Below are 13,841 nucleotides of genomic sequence, written 5' to 3'. Positions count from 1 at the left end.
TTTCCTTCGGCGCAGTCCCTTTATTAATCAGGGGTCACCACAGCGGAATGAGCCGCCAACTATTCCAGCATATGTTTTACACAGCAGACGCCCTTCCAGCTGCATTATTATGATCAGTTGGTGTGTTCACGGTTTGACTGATGTTCATCATTAGAGCAGGTCTGAGCTGAACGCTCCATAACCTGCCCTCTCTCCTTCACTTCTCCATCTGCTGATTGATTTACCGCGGTGCAGAACTCTAGTGTTGTGTTTTGGAGAGTCTGATTCGGTCGCTCTCCTCTTCTCGAGTGGTCTTTGTGCATTAATACAGCCCGCTGTTGATGAATACGTCCAGCAGAAGGACATCTGTCTCCACTGGCAGAGACTCCAGGATCTTCTGTGCTGAAGAGTTCATACTTCTGTGGAACACTGCCTGGAGGTTTACTTCTCAGCATCACAGATAGACATGAACAGCACTCAGAGAGAAGATCACACAGATATATTGTCTATGAGTGATTCACAGTGAAAGCTTTCCTCTTATTTCTCATCAGGGCATGCTGAGAGCATCGCTTTTAGTAATGTTTCCACTGATAATCATCAGAAACATGTGGTCATACCTGTTACTTATAGTTTCATTTATTATTATTGCTATTAGGGCGGCATGGTGGTGCAGTGGTTAGCACTGTGGCCTCACAGCACTCAGGTCACTGGTTCGAGTCCCGGCTGGGTCAGTGGGTGTTTCTGTGTGGAGTTTGCATGTTCTCCCCGTGTTGGTGTGGGTTTCCTCCGAGTGCTCCGGTTTCCCCCACAGTCCAAACACATGTGCTATAGGGGAACTGATCAACTAAATGGGCCGTAGTGTATGTGTGTGTGTGTGTGTGTGTGTGTGTGTGTGTGTGTGTGTGTGTGTGTGTGTGTGTGTGTGTGTGTGTGTGTGTGTGTCTGTGTGTGTGTGTGTGTCTGTGTGTGTGTGTGAATGAGTGGGTTTTTCCCAGTACTTGAGGTCTACTCAAAGTTGATTGACCTAACTCGACTGTTCTTAAACCCAAAACTCTGAATTTTAATCTTTAAAGTTTAAAGTTGGTGAGCCTCGTGACTGAAACAGGCTCCAGTTCTGTTCATCTGAAATAAACGCAGCTCAGTTAGAAACACTGATGACCTCAGCAGATCTGGCTTTACTGTACACCTGCACACAGGTACTGTATTCAACTCAGTTGAGTTCATCCTTATTTCTCCAGCGCTTTTACACTGTAGATTATGTCAATGCAGCAGAACTCAGAAGTTCTAGTAAACTGAAGCGGTGTCAGTCCAGTGTTCAGTGTTGAGGTTCAGTTCAGTTCAGTGTGGTTTAATCTTCATTGCTGAAAGTCCAAACACTGAAGAGCAAATCCATCCATGTGCAGCTCCACAAGACCCAAACCAAGCATCTGTACATCTATATACAATAACTGTACATCCCATGCTACTGTACATCTACACAGTTATTTTTCAGCTATAGTTACTGTACATCTATATAGTTACTGTACTTATCCATACAGTACTGTAGATCTATGTACAGTTATTATAAATGTCCATATAGCTACTGTACATCTATATATACAGAGTTACTGTATATGTGCCCATCAAATACATGCCCAGGGCTACGTCTGCTTGCAGTTTTGTTCCCCTCACAGATCCACTAGAGGCCGCTGTGTTCGTTTCTGTGAATATCAGATATGATACTGGGCCATGTTTGCTCATCATACGAGCCACTCACACTTCTTTGACAATCCAAGTGCTTGTCCTGCAAATATCAGCCTGCTTTGGACTGACACACACACACTAGAAGAGAAAAGCACATCACAGCTGTGTACTTTTACCACTTTTCCATGATTTTGCTCTACCTGCTTTCTGGAACCGTCCTGCACCGCTCTCGAACCCTAGTCTGCTCTGCGTCTTGAGTCTGACAGTGTACGAGGTGAGCTACTGAGCAAACTGACTGCACCAGAATAGCCGTCCATACGGGGAGAAATGGCCAGTGGTATTGCAGAAAAGAACAGAAGTTATCGCCACTGTCAAATCACCCATAGCACAATGCAGCTGGGTCAATGCCAGGACACGTGTTCCCCATTTCCCAAAAATGTAGCCCTGGGCACACATACCCAATGAGCCTGTGTTGATGATGAAGCCCTCTGTAGGAAACACAGACAGATGGACACAGTGATGGATGGATGTAAAGTCACTGAGAGCAATGCAACTACAACACACACACACACGCACGCACGCACGCACGCACGCACGCACGCACGCACGCACGCACGCACGCACGCACGCACACTCACACACACACACACACACACACACACACACACACACACACACACACACACACACACACACACACACACACACACACACACACACACACACACACACACACACACACACACACACCTGATGTTAAAGGGAAATGTCTGTGTGAGAAATGCTATTTTATTCTGTAAGCATCTTGCTTTGCTTGCTATGATGAAAACAAAGAGCAGTCCCAGACGCTGCACAGAGATAACACGGGCACACACACACACACCCGTCTCCCAGCGCTCCTCGCTCGCTCCACTGGCCGGCTGTTGTTTTCCAGACTTCAGGGTTTTGGGAGAAATAATGAGCTCATCTCTGCGGCCCCGAGGAACCGCTGCAATTACCATGATCCATGCTCAGCTCTGCTCTGCAGGATTCACTCCACCCCTCTCAGGGTTTCTGGGACAGAGAAGGAAGACCTGCGCCGGCGAGAGCATTGTTTTCCTCTGACGTCTGCATTCAGGAGCTCACAGAAACACATCAGCTGCTGAATAAACCCGCTGTATGCACGCAGGCCTGATGAACATGGCTGCCCTCCAAGAGGAAACACACGTCCTTGAAGATGAAGTTAAGTGCTTCAAACTCGACAAACAGGATCAATAATGACCTTTAGTGGAGCAGGAAAAACAGCTGAGAGGCAGATCTCATGTACAAAGACCAGGACAAGAGGCAGAGGAGGAACTGTAATGATGACAGATAACACATAAACCAAACAGATCAGGCAAAACAGGACAGTGGTGTTGTCCTGAAATGAGCTTACAGAAAAACTGAAGAGAGTCAGTTAATATAGACTTTAGTTATACAGAGATTATACAACTACTAGAGCAGAGCGGTGAACAACGTGGACATTGAGAGGTGACTGGACTGGATATAGAAAACCCAATAAACAGAAACCAGTCAATGTGTTTAGGAGAATGTAGAAGAGGACAGACAGCCTCAGAATCACAGTTCAGTGAATCCTCTGACACAGCGCACTTCCTGTGTTATAAACTCTAATCCTCCATTTAAAATGATCTGCATGTTATTACGTCTGTCAATAATTTCTGTAATCACATGTATAATCACACTGTTGACCATCCCCTTCACCTTAACCCACCCACACCACCAAGCCTGTCCATAACCCACCTGGATCCCACCTCAAGAGCATCAATAGTGTTCTGCAATACATTATGAACACAACAAGTGCATTAATCAGTATGAAGATAACCCTCCTGTTGACTTATGCCTCCAAAATGACCAGGGCACCATTTTACTTCATTTATTCATTTTCCTTCAGCTTAGTCCCTATATGCATCAGTGGTCACCACAGCGGAATGAGCCGCCAACTATTCCAGCAAATGTTTTACGCAGCGGATGCCCTTCCAGCTGCAACCCTGTACTAGGAAACACCCATACACTCTCAACCACACACACACACTCATACGGCCAATGTAGTTGATCAGTTCCCCTATAGCGCATGTGTTAGGACTGTGGGGGAAACCGGAGCACCCGGAGGAAACCCACACCAACACGGGGAGAACATGCAAACTCCACACAGAAACACACACTGAGCCAGCCGGGACTCGAACCAGGGACCTTAGAAAAAATGAATCATTTTCGATTTCCATGAAGGCTGAACACATTTAGGGTACAACGGGGGGTGCTTCAGGCCTTGGCCAGCTATAAACCCATTTTACACCATTAAAACTATTGGCAGAGTGTGTGATGAAGATCAGCTTGTTTCTGTTGGGGATTGAAATGAAAACATTCATTATTATATCATATCATATATTATATTATATCATATGGGATTCAGAAATGCAGAATTCTAATTACAGAATCTGAATTGGAGACAACAGGAGGGGTAAAGACCACGTGATATAAAGTGGGAGCCAGAACACAGTTGACTGTGATACTGAATGAGCAGCAGGACTGCAGCATGGTAAATAACAGTGTTCATGAAGGAGAGTTTATCAAGCAGCATACTATACTCCAAATATGAAATCGCTGACATTATAATCAAAAGAAGAATGTGCAAACGGAGATTTGACAAATAAACTCTGTCCATTAGTGAACCGATGCACAAATGAGACATGTTCTGTGTGATCATGCCAGGGGCGGATGGCACAGCGGGCTTTGTAAGCCAATAAATAATCCTGGTGCATCTAGTGGCCGTTTTTAGCAAACACCCTTCATTATGTGTGTGTGTCAGGGCCAGCAGTGAACGCATGCAGGAATCAGCCAATCACGCATAATCGCTCCTCATGCTAAGCCGGACCGACATCATTTATAATTGACACTTTTTAATCTCTGGCCTGAGGCGCAGATGAGGAGCGGGTTTCCACCGCCATTCTCAGGCTCTTTCTCAGCAGTGGGTTCTCAGAGCAACAGCAGGAGTGCAATGCTTTATTATTACACTGTCTGGAACTCTGGATTCTGATTGGCCAGTCGCGACATTCTAAGGTCTGTTATTCCCAGACAACCACCCGTGAATAAAACATCCGGGGACTGAGAATCACCGTTGGTGGATACGTTCATCCATACACAGACACACATTCAGATTTCATTCATTCAGGTTTTAGTCTGTCTGTCTCCATCTAGTGTCTGAATAATGCGCAGGCTAGTGTATACTCCATCAGCTGTTTTAGTCTGTCTCCATCTAGTGTCTGAATAATGCTCAGGTTAGTGTATACTCCATCAGCTGTTTTAGTCTGTTTTTCTCCATCTAGTGTCTGAATAATGCGCAGGTTAGTGTATACTCCATCAGCTGTTTTAGTCTGTCTCCATCTAGTGTCTGAATAATGCTCAGGTTAGTGTATACTCCATCAGCTGTTTTAGTCTGTTTGTCTCCATCTAGTGTCTGAATAATGCGCAGGTTAGTGTATACTCCATCAGCTGTTTTAGTCTGTCTCCATCTAGTGTCTGAATAATGCTCAGGTTAGTGTATACTCCATCAGCTGTTTTAGTCTGTTTTTCTCCATCTAGTGTCTGAATAATGCGCAGGTTAGTGTATACTCCATCAGCTGTTTTAGTCTGTTTTTCTCCATCTAGTGTCTGAATAATGCGCAGGTTAGTGTATACTCCATCAGCTGTTTTAGTCTGTCTCCATCTAGTGTCTGAATAATGCTCAGGTTAGTGTATACTCCATCAGCTGTTTTAGTCTGTCTCCATCTAGTGTCTGAATAATGCTCAGGTTAGTGTATACTCCATCAGCTGTTTTAGTCTGTCTCCATCTAGTGTCTGAATAATGCTCAGGTTAGTGTATACTCCATCAGCTGTTTTAGTCTGTTTTTCTCCATCTAGTGTCTGAATAATGCGCAGGTTAGTGTATACTCCATCAGCTGTTTTAGTCTGTTTTTCTCCATCTAGTGTCTGAATAATGCGCAGGTTAGTGTATACTCCATCAGCTGTTTTAGTCTGTCTCCATCTAGTGTCTGAATAATGCTCAGGTTAGTGTATACTCCATCAGCTGTTTTAGTCTGTCTCCATCTAGTGTCTGAATAATGCTCAGGTTAGTGTATACTCCATCAGCTGTTTTAGTCTGTCTCCATCTAGTGTCTGAATAATGCTCAGGTTAGTGTATACTCCATCAGCTGTTTTAGTCTGTCTCCATCTAGTGTCTGAATAATGCTCAGGTTAGTGTATACTCCATCAGCTGTTTTAGTCTGTCTGTCTCCATCTAGTGTCTGAATAATGCGCAGGTTAGTGTATACTCCATCAGCTGTTTTAGTCTGTCTCCATCTAGTGTCTGAATAATGCTCAGGTTAGTGTATACTCCATCAGCTGTTTTAGTCTGTCTCCATCTAGTGTCTGAATAATGCTCAGGTTAGTGTATACTCCATCAGCTGTTTTAGTCTGTCTCCATCTAGTGTCTGAATAATGCTCAGGTTAGTGTATACTCCATCAGCTGTTTTAGTCTGTCTCCATCTAGTGTCTGAATAATGTGCAGGTTAGTGTATACTCCATCAGCTGTTTTAGTCTGTCTCCATCTAGTGTCTGAATAATGCTCAGGTTAGTGTATACTCCATCAGCTGTTTTAGTCTGTCTCCATCTAGTGTCTGAATAATGCTCAGGTTAGTGTATACTCCATCAGCTGTTTTAGTCTGTTTGTCTCCATCTAGTGTCTGAATAATGCGCAGGTTAGTGTATACTCCATCAGCTGTTTTAGTCTGTTTGTCTCCATCTAGTGTCTGAATAATGCTCAGGTTAGTGTATACTCCATCAGCTGTTTTAGTCTGTTTGTCTCCATCTAGTGTCTGAATAATGCTCAGGTTAGTGTATACTCCATCAGCTGTTTTAGTCTGTCTGTCTCCATCTAGTGTCTGAATAATGCGCAGGTTAGTGTATACTCCATCAGCTGTTTTAGTCTGTCTCCATCTAGTGTCTGAATAATGCTCAGGTTAGTGTATACTCCATCAGCTGTTTTAGTCTGTCTCCATCTAGTGTCTGAATAATGCTCAGGTTAGTGTATACTCCATCAGCTGTTTTAGTCTGTCTCCATCTAGTGTCTGAATAATGCTCAGGTTAGTGTATACTCCATCAGCTGTTTTAGTCTGTTTGTCTCCATCTAGTGTCTGAAACATGCTCAGGTTAGTGTATACTCCATCAGCTGTTTTAGTCTGTCTCCATCTAGTGTCTGAATAATGCGCAGGTTAGTGTATACTCCATCAGCTGTTTTAGTCTGTTTGTCTCCATCTAGTGTCTGAATAATGCTCAGGTTAGTGTATACTCCATCAGCTGTTTTAGTCTGTTTGTCTCCATCTAGTGTCTGAATAATGCTCAGGTTAGTGTATACTCCATCAGCTGTTTTAGTCAGTTTGTCTCCATCTAGTGTCTGAATAATGCTCAGGTTAGTGTATACTCCATCAGCTGTTTTAGTCTGTCTCCATCTAGTGTCTGAATAATGCTCAGGTTAGTGTATACTCCATCAGCTGTTTTAGTCTGTCTCCATCTAGTGTCTGAATAATGCGCAGGTTAGTGTATACTCCATCAGCTGTTTTAGTCTGTTTTTCTCCATCTAGTGTCTGAATAATGCTCAGGTTAGTGTATACTCCATCAGCTGTTTTAGTCTGTCTCCATCTAGTGTCTGAATAATGCTCAGGTTAGTGTATACTCCATCAGCTGTTTTAGTCAGTTTGTCTCCATCTAGTGTCTGAATAATGCTCAGGTTAGTGTATACTCCATCAGCTGTTTTAGTCTGTCTCCATCTAGTGTCTGAATAATGCTCAGGTTAGTGTATACTCCATCAGCTGTTTTAGTCTGTCTCCATCTAGTGTCTGAATAATGCTCAGGTTAGTGTATACTCCATCAGCTGTTTTAGTCTGTCTCCATCTAGTGTCTGAATAATGCTCAGGTTAGTGTATACTCCATCAGCTGTTTCTGTCAGCTTTGTGTTTAAGTAAAGAACTGATAAACTATTACAGCTCAGAACAATGTTTGCTGTGTAATTGTTATGTTTTTTAGCCAGTAGCTGTAATAAGCAGGATAAAGTACACTAATTGAATGGCTTAACTATGTTAATTTGGTTAATTAGGCAAGTCATTGTACTGCAGTGGTTTGTTCTGTAAGCAAATTGAAAAGTAAAAATTTCTTAAGGAGCTAATAAAGTTGAGTTGAGTTGAAGTGAAGGCCAGAAGTCTTACATCGACCTGTTCTGGCTTGAATCTGCGAAACATCGCTCCAGCTTGACTGTCAGATTCCCTGAACAGCTTTAGTGTTCGTCATCTCAGCACGAGGACTTTCCTTAAACTCTGTCATTATGAATCAACATGGCTATGATATGATATTCACTCATGTGTGTTTATTTGTGATGGAGATCCCTGATGACGGAGCTCAGGTTTGCGCTTGTAATGAGAAAAACACGCGGCTCCATGTTTAACCCAGAGGTTGGCCGGTGCTGATGTTTCACAGGCCTGTTATCAGACTCCTCATATATCCTGACTGAAAAGGCTGTTCTTCATTACTTGCTGAACTTATTAACAAGCTTACTTTCTCCTTAAAGGCTCACACTTAATTGCATTTGGAGAGGAAAGCAGACTGGGCTTGAATGCCTAATGAGCGCTTCTGACGATGATAAAGAGCACTTCACGGATGACATCTTTTATTTATGGTGAATTTTACAGCATCAGTCAGGAGCGGCGGCGGCGGCTCACTCTGTTCTGGGAGTCTGAAGCAGGATCTGTGTGAAGTGCTGTATCTGTGAGACGTCAGCGCTCATTATGTGTGTGGAGGACGCTGTGATTGATTCAGGCTGAGCTTCACATCAGCAGCACTCTCCGCTTGTTAAGATGAAGGATTTCACTGACCAGCGAACACACAGCGCTGGATTAATTTAGCAAAGCAATAAAACTACAGGCCAACAAACACTCGCATTACTGAAATACTGCTGTAAAATCCACAATACATGGACAACTACACTCAACACAACAGTTACTGAACAGTCACACTGAGTGTGTGTGTGTGTGTGTGTGTGTGTGTGTGTGTGTGTGTGTGTGTGTGTGTGTGTGTGTATGTGTGTGTGTGTGTGTGGACATACGCTGTTTCCAGTGAAGGGATCCTGCATGAAGTGTTACACTTGTATTCATTGTCCTAAGAGGAAACTCACACACACTGACCCACAGACATAATCATGTACAGTGACCCATGTCATAATCCTACAACACACACAGAGACCCTACAGCATATTAGTGGCAGACGTCTTCAAATCAGCATGAGGAACACATAGGCATCTTCATTTCTTACACTATTTAGGACGTTCAGTTCATTTCCTTCAGTCATTTCTGTAGGGTTTCTGCTTCATTCAGAACATCTCAGAAAAAAGGTCTGCATTTGAGCTGTGCATTATGATGATACATATATCATACAGCTGAACTATAGTCTATCATGTCATACATGATGCCCTGTTGTTTATTTGAGGGTGTTGTAGAACGCCCAGTTTACTGAAACACATTTGGATGAGCTCAATCACAGCAATGAGCTGCACACTTACACACACAACGGTGCGATTTAGCCTTTATCTGTAGCAATATTAGTAAATATATTCATTTAGATTGATTTATATTCCTCCATTCTTCACCAAACATTTGCACTGATGTTGTGAATAAGACAATAATAATCTCATGTGAGTGAGCAAGTGTTGGAGTGTATAACAACAGTGCGTTCAGTGTGGTCTGTCTACATACTGTGGGGACGGAAAGTATTCAGAGCCTCTTACATCTTATTGATGGTGAAGTGTGATCTTCTCTGTTTTCTCCTTCAGGAACAGCTGTGTGTTCAGACTGAACATCCATCACTGCTGCACAGAGCCTGAAACCGGCCAAATGATATAGAGGAGGGGAGGAAGGAGAAGAAGAAGCAGCAGCAGACCTCCAGAGGAGCCAGAACTACAGCATCAGCAGCAGAACACCACCTACTGCTGCCCCAGAGACACACACACACATATACACACACACACACATTTACACACACACTTGCTCACTCACACACAAATACACTTTTTTACAGTGTAAACACACACACACACACACACACACACACACACACACAGCATTACTCTTCCAGATGAGGTGCGGTGACCTGCGACCTCTGACCTGATGCTCAAAGCTGACCTCTGACCTGTACAGTGGTGGAGAGAGAGAGAGCAGCAGGTGAACCCTGCTGTATTCAGACGCTCTCTGCTCCTCTGTTGATCAGGAGTTTAGGTGAGAAGGTGAAAAGAAAGCACCCTGAGGCACCCTGAGGACCGATCAGAGACAGAAACAGACTGTACTGTTGTGGAAAACAGGCTGTTTATGAACTGCTCCAGGCATCATGATGATGATTAATCTCGTTTTGAAAGTAGTTAATTAGTTTCCTCATGTTTAATAAATACTGTGATGTTTGAACTATACTAGTATATAATGTAAAGTGTGTTATATTGCATTTGTTATATTATTTAGTAATGAATGCTCCATCATACTGCAGTATACTTTAGTTTTTACTTGTGATTTAATATACCATAAAACTGCAGTATTGGGTCATTTGCAGAAAGAAAAATGCAGTTTTGGGTCATTAGTAGACCCGGATGGAATCTGCATGCAGAAATGTGCCCTTTTCTGTAATAATTCACAGAATTTCCTGATGTAAATGTGTGTAAATCTATATTTATTCAGTTTTTAATGTCAGTGATATTCACAATATGCACAGTTTTATATAGTTTATTTACAATACAGTTTGTGAAAAGTATATACTTTAGTCTTTTAGTAGATATATCATAAGAGAGACTCGTGGAACACGTTGATCTCAGTGGATTTGCACTGTAATTCTGAAATTAATGTAAAATCTTATATTTTATTTCATGTTTTCACTTCTAATACTCTCAAAATAACCACACGAATTTGCAGATTTTATTTGAACAAATACCACAACAACCAGGTCTGGACAATATCGATATCGATATGGATATATATGTGTGTATCTGCAATAGTCGCAGGATTAGATTATTTATTGAAGATTAAAAGATAAAGATATTATTAAATTGTGTTTTTTTATTATTCTGATTATACAGTGATTCCCATCATATTTTACATTTGATTGTTAGATTTCTGTACTTCAATACTGTTAGACTCCCCAAAACCATAAAGCACTGTTTATTTATTTATTTATTTATTTATTTATTTTTGCTTGTCATTTATTATAATTAATGCAGATGCACTGCAAAAGTCTTGATCACCCCATCTAAATGAATGAAATCCAAACAGAGCTAAGTATATTCATATTGCAGTACATATCACAGCAAAACCAAATATCACAATGTCAGATTTTTCCAATACTGTGGAGCTCTAATAGCAGTGAAACAGAGCGAAGAGCTTTAGCGCATCCTGTTGAGCATCGATATTGAGATAAACACAGCTGAATGTATGCGGTTTAGAGCTCCGTCTACTGACCTGAAACCTCCTGCTTCTGTGTGTGTGTGTGTGTGTGTGTGCGCGTGTGTGTGTGTGTGTGTGTGTGTGTGTGTGTGTGTGTGTGTGTGTGTGTGTGTGTGTGTGTGTGTGTGTGTGTAAATCAATCTGTGCTCCGGGCTGATCTGTCCTCCAGGCAGCGTTAGCTTTGATTGGGTTCCCAGCCGAGCAGCTCCGCCAGCATTAAGTTCTTTCAGGGATTTGTTCTGGAACTCAGAGACTCAGCAGATCCTCCATTCTGTGGGAAACACTGGAGGAGAAGAGGCTTTCTGCAGAGATACTGTACCTGCAGGGCAAACGGCCTTCACACACTGATTATAATCAAATACCCCAAACAACCTCCAAACACAGCCTTCAGGAACCTGTCTAGGAGGAATCGAGATTATATTGAAGTCAGCTGAGACGTCACAGATGATAATACAAAATACTGATGCACATCATGTGTGATGGTAATATATGAGCACCACCACACAGAGGCCCAGAATCAGGGCATAACCTGAAAGAAATGCTGCTCTTACTCTGAGTTTCTGTCTCGTTTCTAGTCTAAATATAGAAAAACTCTTCAATCCAGAAACATTATCTAGACAAGCACAACATATAGTCATGTTTGCAGCAATAATGAGTCAACATGAAGAGAGTTTCTCCTTAAAACAGAATCATCTGACAGTAGGGGAAGCAGAATAATCTGACAATAGTGTTAAGTCCAGTGAAGGAGCTCCAGATGGACACTGTTGTTTTGTGTTTACATTATGGTTAAAGTTGTTGCAGGTCCGCCGGTTCCTGCCTCAAAATGAGCGGGTTTGAACCACTTGTACATTAAGGAAGTGTTCAGAAAAATAAAACACCAGTGAAGAAACTCGACACAGAGGAACATGAACACCTCACTGCCCGCTAGCGTTTAGGAAGTGTTAATGCAGAGGAGCAGAAACAGCGCGCAGCAGTATGAATGCCCAGCTACGCGCGTTGCATGCGCTGTGGGTCCCGCCGATCACTCGACGCAGAAGTATAAACCAGGCTTACCAAGACAAAGAAATCTAGGTAAGATAAGCATCTTTAGTCTGTATCCCCACTGCACACCCAGCTGAAAGTGTTCACGAGTGGAGAAACACATGTCTACAGCAGCAGATCATGGTGTCACCTGTGCACCTGAATAAAGCAGTTTCTCATCCCTTTCAACAAGCTGCAGATGCTTCTGTTCATCCATGCAAATGTTTATGTGCAGATCTCTGATGTTTCCTATTATCAGTGAATATGTCATGTTGATCAAAATATATTATGATGCTGTCTATAATGCTCTCCGCCTCTTCATAATTCATAGCAGTTTTGGCTGATGGCTGAACAAGCTGTTATAATACTCATCATAATGCATTATTCTACACATTGCCATTAGGCTATTTGAACATTGCTCTCATCTCCATCTCATCATCATCTAGTATACCTATACTGTATTGCTGTCTGTATGTGTTGTTTTGAGATATGCACTTGCTGTTTTACAAAATTCTGATCTGAGAAATGGACCAAAGCGACTGAGGAAAACTGCAATAGCAGGCGCAAACAGGGCCTCAATGCAGAACAGAGAGAGAGAGAGAGAGAGAGAGAGAGAGAGAGAGAGAGAGAGAGAGAGAGAGAGAGAGGGAGAGGAGAGAGAGGAGAGAGAGAGAGAGAGAGAGAGAGAGAGAGAGAGAGAGAGACTGAATCTTGTGTTTGGTGTGTGAAACAGCGCCATCTGTGGATAGACACCAGCTCTGCAGACACACACACACACACACACACACACACACACACACACACACACACACACACACACACACACACACTGTCTGCAGGCTGAAGATCACACATATGACCTGGTGCAGAAAACCCTCAGTCAGCGGTGGCTGTCATCAGTCTGGTTGTGTGTGTTGTGTGTGTTGTGTGTGTATTCTGAAGCAGAGTGTGTCCAGCGCTCTTCAAAGCAGTGTGTTCCTGTGATTGAGCTCCTCTGTAATGATGTTTTATGAACACACTAGATGGAGAAACTCCACAGCAGAACTCTTTCCCTCTGTTTGAAGCTCTGGGGGTTCTGTTCGCTCCCTCCTCTTGTTTTATAGCCTCATAAAGACGCAGGCGTGTTGGTGGACGTAGATCTCCTGGTTTTAAGTGAAAGCCAGAGTGAAGTTCACATTTACCTGTTTAATTATCGCTGAACCCAGAAGTGTGTGTGTTCGGTGTGTGTGCATGCAGATGAGTTTCCAGATGCAGTGTGTAAGATGATGCGGTGTGCTGGAAATGCTCCATACAGGTCTGTCTTCGTGCAGGATCTTCTGGTCTGAGTCCCACTGAGGACAGGGTTTATCTGTCTGTCTGTCTGTCTGTCTGTCTGTCTACCTATCTATCTGTCTGTCTGTCTGTCTTTCTGTCTATCTATCTGTCTATCTATTTATCCGTCTGTCTGTCTATCTACATGTTTGTCTGTATGTCTATCCTTCTGTCTGTGACTATATCTGTCTGTCTGTCCATCTATCTGTCTATATATCCATCTGTGTGTATATATGTGTATATATATATCTATATCTGTCTCAGCTGGTAGGTGAGTTCTCAGATCTCCACGATGATCAAATTCAG

The 13,841-nt window shown here is 42.8% G+C and overlaps 1 long non-coding RNA gene across 1 annotated transcript in view; it reads left to right on the top strand.

Moving 5' to 3' along the window:
- Nucleotides 1–10,755, top strand: part of LOC130243454 (uncharacterized) — a 61,001-nt gene extending 50,246 nt beyond the window's left edge. Inside the window, exon 4 of the long non-coding RNA XR_008839143.1 lies at nucleotides 9,554–10,755. This is a non-coding gene — a long non-coding RNA (uncharacterized LOC130243454). The remainder of the gene's footprint in view (nucleotides 1–9,553) is intronic.
- Nucleotides 10,756–13,841: the final 3,086 nt, after the last annotated feature.

The sequence above is a fragment of the Danio aesculapii genome, chromosome 16 (genome assembly GCF_903798145.1).
Source record: "Danio aesculapii chromosome 16, fDanAes4.1, whole genome shotgun sequence".
In the NCBI taxonomy this organism is placed as follows: Eukaryota; Metazoa; Chordata; class Actinopteri; order Cypriniformes; family Danionidae; genus Danio; species Danio aesculapii.
Note: the sequence above shows the minus strand (reverse complement) of the source record. Positions and strands in the feature narration are given on the sequence as shown.